Below are 14052 nucleotides of genomic sequence, written 5' to 3'. Positions count from 1 at the left end.
TAGGTCATCTCTCAGTGGCAGTAGGCTACGTTTCGTGGTCGTAGGCCATTTTTTCCATTTTGGAGCCTGGTTTCCGGTTTTTCAGAGCCGATGGTCGTGTGCCTCGGTTCGGGACCACCTAACCACCTCCGTTTGCTCTGGTTTTTGGCACACATCTTATTTCCTCCCTTTTGAGGGACACTGGGGTCCGAGAGACCAACTTCGTGGTCGAACGCCACCTCCGGTGCTTAACAGCCCATTTTCGGGGCCCCGGGCCGCGCGTTTCGGTCCCCGAACCTCCGTTTTGCATCCATTGTGGTTCATTTTTGGTGGAGACCTTATTTTCATAGTTAGGAAGCTTATAGGAGGGTGGGAGGCCAGCAATTGTTCTGAAAAGCCAGCTTTATTTCTTCATCGCTCTCCGTCGCCCGTTTTCCTCACTAAAAAGCCAATGTTGACCACCCCGGGGCCACTTTATGGAACCCTAAACCCCATATTTGTGTTGTACACACCTGGGAGGCCACCAATATTTGGTGGCCGACCAGTAATTGTGCCTGAACCTTTTGAACCCCTCTAAAAAATGGTCTTTTCTCTCTCCTGATTCACTTTTTCTAGGTTTTGACTACATAGTTGTGTTGTGCACACATGGGAGGCCACCAATTTGGGGTGGCCGACCAGCAATTGTCCTTGACCCTTTTGACCCTTGGCCGGCCGGCCATGGGAGGTGGCCGACCGGTCCCCTGAACCTTCTGAACCTGGCCGGCCATGACCCTCTCACCTGGTTCCTTATAGCTGCACCCTCCGTTTTCCCTAGATCCTGTATCCGATAGGGGGTCTTTTGGAGGGGAAATTTGAATTTCATTTTCCGCCCTTTTCCTTGCCTCTCTCCCTCTATAAGACCAGCACCTCTCCACCATTTCTAAGGGTTGACAAAAACCAATTGGAGCCTTGCATACATACATCCTCCATCTCCCTCATTCAACCATCAAGTACCTTTGTTCTTGGACCATTTCTACACCACCTCATAGCACCACACCTCCATACTCCATTCCAGCAACTTGGAGGTTATTTCCAGAGGTTAGGAGCACCATTTCTTCAACAAAAAGCTGCTGGTTCATTGGTTTTCAAGGGTGAGTCCTCTTTCTCCCTTTTCTAGTCTTTTCTTGCTCTATATCTAAGCCTTTCTTGCAAGCATTTTGGGGCTCCGACCCTAACTCGAAATAGCCTTTTTTTGAGCTCATCTTCATGTTTGATCAAGGGTTTTTCTTTGTTTGAAGCCACTTGCTGCCCCTTTCCCTTTATCCCTCTTTTATGGCTATTTCTTGCATGATATGTTAGCCCTGTTTGTAAGTATTTATGGGCCTCGAGCCAAACTGTAAAATGCCTTGTTTTGAGCCCCTATTCAACATTGTTGAAGGGCTCTCCTCTGTTTGAGGTCTCCTACTATCACTTGTCTCTTTAACTCTCTTTTAGGCCAATTTTTGCATAGTATTTTAGTCTTATTTTTGAGCTGTTTTGGACCTTTACATAAAATTTGAAATATCTTTTTTTGAGCCCCTCTTCAACATTGTTGAAGGGCTCTCCTCTGTTTGAGAACAGCAATTGCCACTTGTCTCTTTACCCCTCTTTTAGGCCTTTTCTTGCATGATAGTTTGGCCTTATTTGTGATTATTTTTGTGGCTTGATGTAAACAGTAAAGTGCCTTGTTTTGAGCCCCTCTTCAACTTTGTTGAAGGGCTCTTTGCCATTTGGGGCCAGCTTCTGTCCCTTTGTGTTTAATCTCTCTTTTAGGGCCATTTTTGCATGATAGATTAGTCCTATTTGTGTTCATTTTTGAGGCTTGTTATAAACTGGAAATATGCATGTTTTGGGGCTGTCTTGCATCTGTCTTCATGGTTCATGATCAAATAATGCATGCTTTGTATACCTATAAGTCATTCCATGCGCCTAATTTTGAGTTTCGGGGTTCATCTCATGCATCGGGTGCCATGTTTCCATGTTTCGGGGCTGTTTTGTATCATATTTCAGCGCTGAAATCCGCATGTTTGCATATCATGTTCCATGCCTTGCCATGCTTTGGGTAGAGTAGCATTTGATGCCTTAGGCTTGGTCCTTGGTTTGTGTGCATGTGTGCACGTATTTTGAGTGTCTCATTTTCATCTCATGGCTACTGATGTGAGTGTGGCTGAGGTCCACTCATGTTGGTGTAAGTCCATTGTGCATTGTGTATGCCATTTCATTTCATAGCATTGTGTATGCTAGGTTGTATGTTAGCGCATTGTGTATGCCATGTTACCTCGTGCATCGTGTATGCCATTTCATAGCATTGTGTATGCTAGGTTGCATGTTAGAATTGCATTCATGCATGTCATGCATATTGCATTATGTTTGGGATAGGAGTTTGCCCGAGCATGGGAAACGAGGGACGTTTCGTACTTCGAATGACGGAACGTGTCTCAATTCCCAGTCACCGACACTCCGGATTATCCATGATGGAGTTTAGGTCTTGTTGTGTTTATATGTGCATTCATTTCATATTGAGTCGTGCAATTCGACTCCTCGGCCATCATGCATCGATATGCGTGATTGGTGGCACGAGGATCGAGGACTACACTCCCTGAAGAGTAGTCAAGCATACATATGTGAAAATACATTGCCATGCCCCTTTCCTACTCTCTGTTGCAGCAAATCAGAAATCAGCAGCTTTCAAAAGCCTTGCACAGCATTCCGGCATCAATTGCAAATAGAGGCTAATTGGGGCATCGCGATGGATTTCTGTGCCAAGCAACCCGAACATGCATCATTCATCATCCAGAGCAGAGTCGAGGCAGTCCCTAGCTTGCATGCTAGTTTACTACTTTCCTAGTTTAATTTGTTAATTAATTAGGATTTTGTATTTATTCGGACTGTATTGTTCATTTGGGACTGTATATTATTTATTCGGACCCTCTGCGCGAGGGCAATGTTGTAATAAGTGTGCGTGTGTGTGATGTATGTCTTCCAACCCCACGTCTTTCTCCCTTTTATTTACCCGCTTATGATGGTTAGATTAGGGCATGTTTTAATTAGCATACAGTATGATAGCATGTTTGCATTCATTCATCTGTTTTGCACGCACCGGGCTCGGCGCATCATACTAACTGCATTGTATTTTCAATTCCAAATTGAATACATGTCAACTGTAGCATTTCATATGCCATCTTTAGAATAGCTGAGCCTACTATAGTTGCATTTTTGCATGTGTTGCATTAGGCATTTCTGTATAATTAGGATCATGCATGGATTTCTAATTAGCTTCTGTTTTGGCTTGGAGTACTCGGTAAGTTTTTATGCTTTAGCATCCTTGCATGTGTGTGAGTGACTACCATGATAGCATACTTACCATGAGGCTATGTGCTTATGTGATATAACTGCCTGAATGCCTGTGGGTAAAGGTTGGATTATTTGAATTGGAATAAATACATTGGCTGTGAGTTTTAAGCCCACTAGATAGTGGCAAAATCATGTTTTTCTTAGCCCACCTGAGGGTGGCAAATCCACGTCTTAGCCTACTTACGGGTAGCACCATCAAACTATTTTTAAACAAACAAACATGAAATGTTTTGTTCCAATTTAGGCGATCCAGTCTATACTTGTATGCTGTGCGCATCACATAGTAAATCTAGGCTAATAACCGGAATAAGAACGCATAATGTTTTCAAAAATAGATATCATGGTTAGTAGAGGCCGATCTTTGATCGGACGAGCGGGGGTGCTCACGAAGTGACCTTCCCCAATCGTACCCAAGTTCCCAAGCCGAGGCAACTTTGGTGATGACGGACACGTGGCCTTAGGCAAACGAGTCAGGGTTTCCTAAATTTTTCCAAAATAAAATATTTAGGTGGCGGCTTTGTATCTGGCAAAGCAGTCCATGTTTGGCACTTCTTTTCTAAAAATCTGTTTTCTCAAAACGATTTCCCGGATTTGGACTCTTTGGTTCAGATTTAGAACCGTGACGATTTGAGAGTCCTGAACTGTAGTGAGCCCAATACGAACGGAACCGGGGGGGGGGGGACTCACCCTCCCGGGGCGTTCGGGGGACGTCTAAAATCTTGGAGTCGTCTTGCCCAACATTGAATCCATAACGTCGATGTCGAATCCACGACGATGAGCCACTCCAGAATCCACCAAAGCTTCTGGTTCAAATTCCACAGAATCCACCAAAGAACAAGACTCACTTTTGTATTAAACAAAACAAACAATCCTTTGATGTATACTTTTCAAACTAGATTTAAACTCAAACAAACATCAAAGAAACTTGCAAAGAAGCTCCAGATATAAACCCTAATATCCAAGAAGAAGATCTAGAAGTTGTACCCTAAAATCTGACTAAAATACATATTTATAGAAAATTGAATCGCGATCTTCGCTCGAGCGCAGGAATGGCCGCTCTTGCAGACCTCGCTCAAGCGCAAAAAAGTTCGCTCGAGCGTAAAATCCCAACTCCCAATACTTTTGCAGATATGTCAAACTTCTAGAACCAAACATTCTCCGCTCGAGCGCACAAAAGGCCTCTCGAGTAGACAAGCAACTTCGAATGCATTTTTGTATTTTGCTTCTCGATCCTCGACATAGTCAATGGAGTGGCAAATATGAAAGAATAGACATCACAAACTTCTTTGCAAGGCACAATTCTAGTTGGATTCACATCTAAAAACTCATAGCCTCACTGAAATTAAAGTGCGAATACAAATACACCTGAAAGGAGTTTTGTCAAACGGGATTGCCAAGAATAAAAACCTAACATACTGCAATGTCTCTTTTTCATTGAGTTTGGTAAATGAATTTGTACTACTTAGAAATATAATAGCCAGGAAAATAAGTGTTACTCTAGATGTCTTCAAGATTTGTGAGAATAATGGCTGATAATTATGGTTTAACAAGGAGGAAAGAAGAGTAAGAAGCGGAATAAATACAAAATGGGGGTGTGAGTGGGGAAGAAACACTAAGAGCCTAAATTTTTTGACTTTCATGATCTCAATTGGTGCAATCTAAATCTTGGTTAAGCAGTTAGTGTCAACAATAAAAAATCAGGATAAGAATCCTTGAGATGCTGATACTATTAAGACCTTGTGCTTTATTGTTGCCTAGAGATTCTATGATTTATTATAACAATTTGAATGTTTTACCCTTTCCTAATTCAGTTTCCATAACCTAAATGTAGGTTTTGGATTTTGTAGTGTTCCCAAAACCAGAATTTGATGTACCTATATTCTGTGCCAACTTTTTCAGCACTACTAGCATGAACATAGTTGTGTTGTAAGCTATCTTTTTCACTTTCTATTAATTTTGCAAATGTAGTTTACATTCTGAAGCATGGTATGTTGGTAACCAGATAATAGATAGCTGCTCCATGCATGAATATCTTATAACACTCCTCGTGGGGTTTAATAATAGCATTGGATAACGTTGTGGGCTTCATGATGTAACTAGTTTTGTTTCTTGCATGCTTTTGCTTTTATCATTGTGAAGTGGACTTTTTTGTGCTTGGAAAGAGGGTGAATAAGACAAACTCTTAATTTAAATTGGCAATTAAATAAATACCAAGTAGATTATTTAGATCAATTTAGTTTTCCAGTTCCAATATCATAGTCATGCATACACCATGCAAACCATATCACAGTAATAGATTAAGAGCAAGATAATAGACACAACCATTGTTGTCAAATTCCGAGTTTAGGATCATATTTTCGAAATAGAAAAAGCAATATATGGAAAATTTTCATTCTAGATTTTGCATTTATGTGGACACCAAACTTTTGTCTATACGTGGAAATTCTGAGTTTAGGATCGTTTTCCCAAAACGCAAGACTTGTTTAATGCTAGACTTGAGTCCTTATTTTTATCGTGAATTTCATTTTTCCCGAAGGAAAAAGACGAGAAAGATATGATTAGATCAGTGTTATTAAAAATGCACCTAGGTGCAAGTCCCATCTATGCGCATCTTATGCGCCTTGCAATGGTCAAGGTGAGGTGACTTCACTAAGGCGCGATTAAAGTGCAAGATTCAAACAAGGCGCAATGAAGCCTAAGGCACAGGCCTTGAAGGCTTCTTTTTTATTATTATTTGTTATTCGAATTGGACTTACATGGGTCAACTATAGTAGATTATATCTTTCAAATATACATGCTGATATTGTCGATTTAGCCCCAAATCAACAAACAACAGAACAAAAACCAAGCCGTAATCCAAATCTTCGAAGAAGTCGAATTCCTCAGTCCTCTTCCAGTCCCCGTCCAGTTCAGGAGCTTTGAATGTGTATGTATGTTTTTCTTCTCTTCTTTTTTTCGACTCTTCTTCCCCTTTTCTTCATCTGTTTTGTTGTTCTTCATTTTGTCTCTCTGTCTCTTCTTCTTCTACTCTTCGTCTTTTTTCTTCTTCTTTGTTTCATCTTTTGTTCGTCTCTTCTTCCCCTTCTTCTTTTTGTTTATTTTGCTCTTATACCCATGTTGCCTTTTTCATCTTTTTTCATTTATTTTATGCTTACACCCATGCTGTCTTGTTCTTCTTCTCTGCCTTCTACTTGTTTTTATTTTCTACTTTTCTTCTTGCTTTTCTTCTCTGCTTTTCTTTTGCTTTTATTTTCTACTTTGCTTCTTGCTTTGCTTCACTACTTTCTTTTTGCTTTTCTTCCCTACCTTCTTTTGTTTTTCTTCTTTTTTTCGTTTATTTTATTCTCTATTTTTCTTCTTTGGCTGGATTGCTTTGTTTATTAAATACATTTATTTTGAATTGCTTTGTTTGTTCTCTACTTTTATCATTTAGAAGGCATTTGAAGTTACAAGAAAAGATCATGCATGGATGATGAGTTGTGTGTTGTTGATATTGAGGATGATGATTGTTAGATCCTCATTGGATAAATGAAAGCAAAGACTTGATGTTTTGTTGGTTTAATTTGTTGATGTTTTGAAATGCATGCTTTAGCTTGAAAATTTGTTGTTAGTTGACATTTATATGCCTCATTAAATTTTATTATTTTAACTTGCTATGATGCGCCTTACTTTGATGAAGCCCACTCATCGCCTTACGCCTTGCGCCTAAGGCCCCAGGAGACCTTAGCACCTTGGTGCGCTTATCGCTTTTAATAACATTGGATTAGATACAAGTGTGACAACCATCACCTCTGATTAGCGTTAATTTGTGATTAAGCATGAAAAGTAATTGATTAAGATGAAATCCTAAATTGATTACATGAGTGTGTTGTTTTAATTGTATTTCTATCTGTTTGTTACAAAACGATCTGTTCATGTTTTGATTTCAAATTGCGAATTGAAAGCCTTATCGGCGACCGATTCAGAAATTTGCTTGATCTTTATGCTAATTAGGATTTATATGATTTTATGATAGATTTAATTAAAATTCAATTTGGGATAATCAAATTGGAACAAATAATGCTAAATTAATTGAATATAGGTTATTTACATTTTTGCCATTGGTGGGCCTTTACAAGGCCATTTGTTTGATTTCACTTTTGTTGACACCATTCTCCATCCACCTCCTTGCCCAAAACATGAGAGAGAGGGAGAATAGGAGAAAATTTCATTCAACAAGTGTATTGCTTGAATTTGAGAGGAAATTGAAGGAGTTTTGGAGATTAGTTCATCTAGCTCAAGATTTTAGTGTGCTAAGCCCAATTGAACATCTAAGGTAAGGAAACCAAGTCCCTAGTCTTGAATTTAAGTTGTATCACCTATGATTTCAAGTGAATTGAATTATGAGATATGAGATTTAAGCTTAAGAAACATTAATTCATGCATGCATGTCCATATCATGGAATTTTGAAGTTGTTTTCATGAAATTCTTACATGCATGCCCATATTATGGTTGTACTCTAGAATTTATCATGTTTTTGAGCTCAATCTTGCATTTGATCATGCTTTGGAGTTTTAGAGTTCATGAGAACTCATGCATGTAATGTTCTTGTTATGTTCATAAAGTTTTAATTGAAATTTGTTTCAATTGGCAAACTTTAGGGCCTTGATTTTATGAAATAGTCTTTAAATCATGAGGTATTATGAGTTTCTAAGTATTTTCCAGAAAATTGGCCCAAAAGGATGAGTTTTGAAATGTTTGATCCATGGTTTGAGCTTTGGGAGCAAATTTGGAAAACCCAGAATTTGGCTTCCTCGCTCGAGCGAAGGATTCCACGCTCGAGCGACCACCTTTGTTTTCAAAATTCCGCTCGAGCGACGGAATGCTGGCTCGAGCGTAAATTGCAAGCTCTCAGGTTTTTGCGTGTGCAGACGCACGCTCGAGCAACGAGACCTACGCTCGAGCGAGGAAGTGTGTCTCACGCTCGAGTGAACATCGAGCGAGCATCGAGCGGAGAATTTCAGCAACCAGTACTTTTCACATTTTTCAGATCGCTCGAGCAAGGGAGTCTACGCTCGAGCGACCTCTCTCATTCGGTAAGCTCACTCGAGCGAAGAAAGCCACGCTCGAGCGAGACCCCTGTTTTCAGCAAGTTTTGTAAAATATCGTTAAGTACATTTTTGCATCCTTATTTCATCCTAGGCATTCCTAGGCCATGTTTAAGGCATCATAATGAGGATAATGTTATAGAACCACACCAAGTCAAGTTAGGGGCTAAGTTATTAATCCTGAGTATGTAATTTAGTGTGTGTTCGTTCTGCAACTGTGTAGGGTTGGCACCCAAGGACGCTGATTAGCCTGCTGTAGACGTCCCCGAACGCCCCGGGAGGATGAGTCCCGTTCCGTTCGATATTGGGCTCACTACAGCTCAGGACTCTCAAATTGTCACGGTTCGTAATCTGAACCAAAGAGTCCAAATCCGGCAAATCGTTTTGAGAAAACAGATTTTGAAAGAAGTGCCAAACATGGACTGCTTTGCCAGATACAGAGTCGCCACCTAAATATTTTATTTTGGAAAATTTAGGAAACCCTGACTCGTTGCCTAAGGTCACGTGTCCGTCATCACCAAAGTTGCCTCGGCTCGGGAACTTGGGTACGATTGGGGAAGGTCACTTCGTGAGCACCCCCGCTCGCCCGATCAAAGATCGGCCTCTACTAACCATGATATCTATTTTTGAAAACATTATGCGTTCTTATTCCGGTTATTAGCCTAGATTTACTATGTGATGCGCACAGCATACAAGTATAGACTGGGTCGCCTGAATTGGAGCAAAACATTTCATGTTTGTTTATTTGAAAATGGTTTGATGGGGCTACTCGCAACTAGGCTAAGACGTGGATTTGCCACCCTTGGGTGGGCTTAGAAAACATGATTTTGCCACTATCTAGTGGGCTTAAAACACATATTTGATGAATTATTCCAATCCAAGTAACCCAACCTTCACCCACAGGCATTCAGGCAGTTATATCACATAAGCAATTAGCCTCATGGTAAGCATGCTATCATGGCAGTCACTCACATGCATGCAATGATGCTAAAGCATAAAACTTACAGAGTACTCCAAGCCAAAAAAGAAGCTAATTAGAAATCCATGCATGATCCTAATTATACAGAAGTGCCTAATGCAACACATGCAAAAATGCAACTATAGCAGGCTCGGCTATTCTAAACATGGCATATGAAATGCTACAGCTAACATGTATTCAACTTGGAATTGAAAATACAATGCAGTTAGTATGATGCGCCGAGCCCGGTGCATGCAAAACAGATGAATGAATGCAAACATGCTATCATACTGTATGCTAATTGAGATATGCCCTAATCTAACCATCATAAGCGGGTAAATAAAAGGGAGAAAGACGTGGGGTTAGAAGACATACATCACACACACGCACACTTATTACAGTTGTGCCCTCGCACAGAGGGTCCGAAAGAATAATATACAGTCCCAAATGAATAAATAATACAGTCCCAATGAATACAAAAATCCTAATTAATTTACAAATTAATCTAGGAAAGCTATAAACTGGCATGCAAGCCAGTGACTGCCTTGACTCCGATGAATGATGTATGTTTGGGCTGCCTTGCGCGGAAATCCACTGGGATGCCCCAATTAGCCTCTGTTTTGCAATGATTTCTTGGAAAGGGCGCCAAGCCCCGAAAAACTGCTGATTCTTGATTTGCTGCAACAGAGAGCAGGAAAGGGGCATAGCAATGTATTTTCACATATGCATGCATGTCTCGATCCTCGTGCCACCAATCACGTATCTCGATGCATGATGGCCGAGGAGTCGAATTGTGCAACTCAATATGGAATGAATGCACATATAAACATAGCAAACCTAGACTCCATCATGGATAATCCGGAGTGTCGGCGACTGGGAATTGAGACACGTTCCGTCACTCGAAGTACGAAACGTACCTCGTTTCCCGTGCCTGGGCTAATTCCTTTCCCAAGCACAATGCAATATTCAAGATACGCATGAAATGTAACTAAGATACAACCTAACATACACAATGCTATGAAATGGCATACACGATGCACGAGGTAACATGGCATACACAATGCGCTAACATACAACCTAGCATACGCAATGCTATGAAATAAAATGGTATACACAATGCAATATGGGCTTACACCAACATGAGCGGACCTCAGCCACACTCACATAAGAGGCCATGAGATGAAAATGAGACACTCGAGATGCGTGCACGCATGCACGCAAACCGAGGATCGACCCTAAGGCACAAAATGCCACTCTAAAAAGACATGGCAAAACACGGAATATGGCATATTAGCATGCAAATTTCAGAGGCAATAAGTGATGCAAAACAGCCCCGAAAGATGGCAAAATGACACCCGATGCATGAAATGAGACCCGAAATGCAAAACTAGGCATACGCAATGACCTATAGCTATACAAAGCGTGCATTATTTGAACATGGAATGTAAAGACAGAGTCAAGAAAGCCCAAAAATAAGCATATTTACAGTTCTAAGCAAGGTCAAACAGCGAATGCAAATGGGGCTAAACTAGCATGCAAAAATGGCCCTGAAAGCAAGCTAATGAAGCAAGTAGTAGCCGCTGACCCCAAACAGAGAAGGGCCCTTCTACAATGTCAAAGAGGGACCCAAAATATGGTATTTTACAGTTTATAACGAGACCCAGAACAGTGCACAAGCATGCTCAAAATGCCATGCAAAATAAGGCCAAAAGAGAGCTATAACACAAAGTACAAAAAGGATGCCTCAAACAGTAAAAGACCCTTAATGAAACATGAAGAGAGGGTCAAAAAAAGGCCACCTACAGTTCGGACCAGAGTCCAAAAACGCAAGCACAAGGGGCTAACAAATCATGCAAAAAATATGGCCAAAAAAAAGATAAAGAGGCAAGTGACAGATGGAAGCCTCAAACAGTGAAGAGCCCTTCAACAATATTGAAGAAAGGCTCAAAATAAGCCACTTCACAGTTTAGCTCGGAGCCCAAAAATGCTTAAAAATAGGGCTAACATATCATGCAAGAATAGGCCCTAAAAGAGAGGTAAAGAACAAAGGGGGAGAAGAAGACTTCAAACAGCAAAAAGTTCTTAATCAAACATGAAGATGAGCTCAAAATATGATCTTTTTCAGTTTGGATCGAAGTCCAAAAATACTTGCAAGTAAAGCTAAACAATCATGCAAAAAAGTGCAATTTTAAGGGAAATAGGGACTCACCCTTGAAGAACAACTTTCCAGCAGCTTTTAGTCCAAAAATCTAAGCTTTTAACCTCTTCAAATGTCCTCCAAGGTACTGAAAATGAGTAATGGAGGTGATAGGCCAGGGGTTATAGTGTAAAAATGGTCCAAGAACCAAGGGTTTTGGAGCTTGGAAGAGAGGGAGAGGGAGGTTGTGTGTATAATGCTTCAAACCATTTTCTAACCCTCAAACACATCTGGGAGCTGCTGGTTTTATAAGCAAAAGAGGTGGAAAAGAGGGGGGAAAATGGGGGGTAAATTGAAATTCAAATTTCCCCCAAAAAAGGCCAAAAAGTGGGATATAAAGGCAAGTGGTAGCTTCTGGACCCAAATGGCTGAGAGCCCTTCAACAAAGTTGAAGAGGGGCTCAAAACAAGACACTTTGTAGTTTATGACCAAGTCCGAAACAGCTCACAAGTAAGCCTAAAATACCGTGCAAAAAAAGGCCTAAAAGAGGGGTAAAGAAGCAAGTGGCAGTAGAAGATCTCAAATAGCAAAAGGTCCTTAATCAAACATGAAAATGACCTCAAAATATGACTAACTCAAGTTTGGGTCAGAGCCCAAAAATGTAGAATGAAGGTTCGGGAGCCAAAACACGCAGTTCGGGGCCCCGAAAGTGGGCTGTTAGGCACCGGAAGTGGTGTCTGACCACGAAGTTGGTCTCTCGAACCGCAGTGTCCCTCAAAAGGGAGTAAATAATATGCATGCCAAAAAATGGAGCAAACGGAGGTGGTTAAGCGGTCCCGAACCGAGGCACACGGCCAACGGCTCCGAAAAACCGGATATCGGACTCCAAACGGGCAAAACGGCCTACGACCACGAAACGTAGCCTACGGCCACTGAGAGATGATCTACGAGACCTCTCCCTCCCTTCGGGAAGAGAAAATAGAGAAAACGAAGCCTGGTTCGCAAACCGAGGTAAAGCACAAAAGAGTCCGGAAGTCTGGAGGCAAGGTTCGCAGCCGAGACTCTGAAACTTCTGAACGAGCACAATATGCAATATCACCGAGCGCTCAACTGGTGACGTCTGAGTCTCAAGGTCGATCAAAAATGAGGTGTCTACAGTTGCCCCTCTTTGACAGAACTCGAAAGTCATAAATGACGGGAGTGAATGTCAAAGCCCAGAGACGACCCATTTTTGACAAGGCCGAAGACTTAGACAAACATACAAAATAACACAGATGTGCCTGCAGGCATGCCCGTAGGCAGGGGAAAAATCCAACTGTCAATGCAAGAAGCTGAATATAACTTATGATCATGCAAAGAAAGCTGTAATGAGGCATACCATGCAACAGTTTTAAGCAAGTGAATACAAATCTAACTACATTTCATACAGAAAGGATGTAAGAAAATTATGCAATCCTCACTGCGTCTCACGCGGAGAAGGCTAAAAGCGACTACCGAGAATACCCGGAGTCTTACACACAATATCTTTCTCTGTATCACACATAGGAGAGGAAGAAGGTAAATCTCTCAGCATATCACACGCAAAAGAGGAAAGGTAAACTTCTCAGCGTATCACACGCAAGAGAAGAAAGGCAAATTCCTCAGCATGTCACACGCAAGAGAAAACCTCTCAGCATATCACATGCAAGAGAGAAAAGGGAAATTTCTCAGCGTATCACACGCGAGAGAAAACCTCTCAGCATATCACATGCAAGAGAGAAAAGGGAAATTTCTCAGCGTATCACACGCGAGAGAAAACCTCTCAGCATATCACACGTAAGAGAGAAAAGGGAAATTTTTCAGCGTATCACGCGCAAGAGAAAACCTCTCAGCATATCACATGCAAGAGAGGAAAGGGAAATTTCTCAGCGTATCACACGCAAGAGAAAACCTCTCAGCATATCACATGCAAGAGAGAAAAGGGAAATTTCTCAGCGTATCACACGCAAGAGAAAACCTCTCAGCATATCACATGCAAGAGAGGAAAGGGAAATTTCTCAGCATATCACACGCAAGAGAAAACCTCTCAGCATATCACATGCAAGAGAGGAAAGGCAAATTTCTCAACGTATCACACGCGAGAGAAAACCTCTCAGCATATCACATGCAAGAGAGAAAAAGGAAATTTCTCAGCGTATCACACGCAAGAGAAAACCTCTCAGCATATCACATGCAAGAGAGGAAAGGCAATTTCTCAGCCTACCACACGTGAGAGAAAACCTCTCAGCATATCACATGAAATAGAGAAAAGGGAAATTTCTCAGCGTATCACACGCAAGAAAAAACCTCTCAGCATATCACATGCAAGAGAGAAAAGGTAAATTTCTCAGCGTATCACACGCAAGAGAAAACCTCTCAGCATATCACATGCAAGAGAGGAAAGGCAAATTTCTCAGCGTATCACACGCGAGAGAAAACCTCTCAGCATATTACACGTAAGAGAGAAAAGGGAAATTTTTCAGCGTATCACGCGCAAGAG

Source organism: Camellia sinensis, chromosome 4, assembly GCF_055761805.1.
Source record: "Camellia sinensis isolate YWXY chromosome 4, ASM5576180v1, whole genome shotgun sequence".
Lineage (NCBI taxonomy): Eukaryota > Viridiplantae > Streptophyta > Magnoliopsida > Ericales > Theaceae > Camellia > Camellia sinensis.
Note: the sequence above shows the minus strand (reverse complement) of the source record.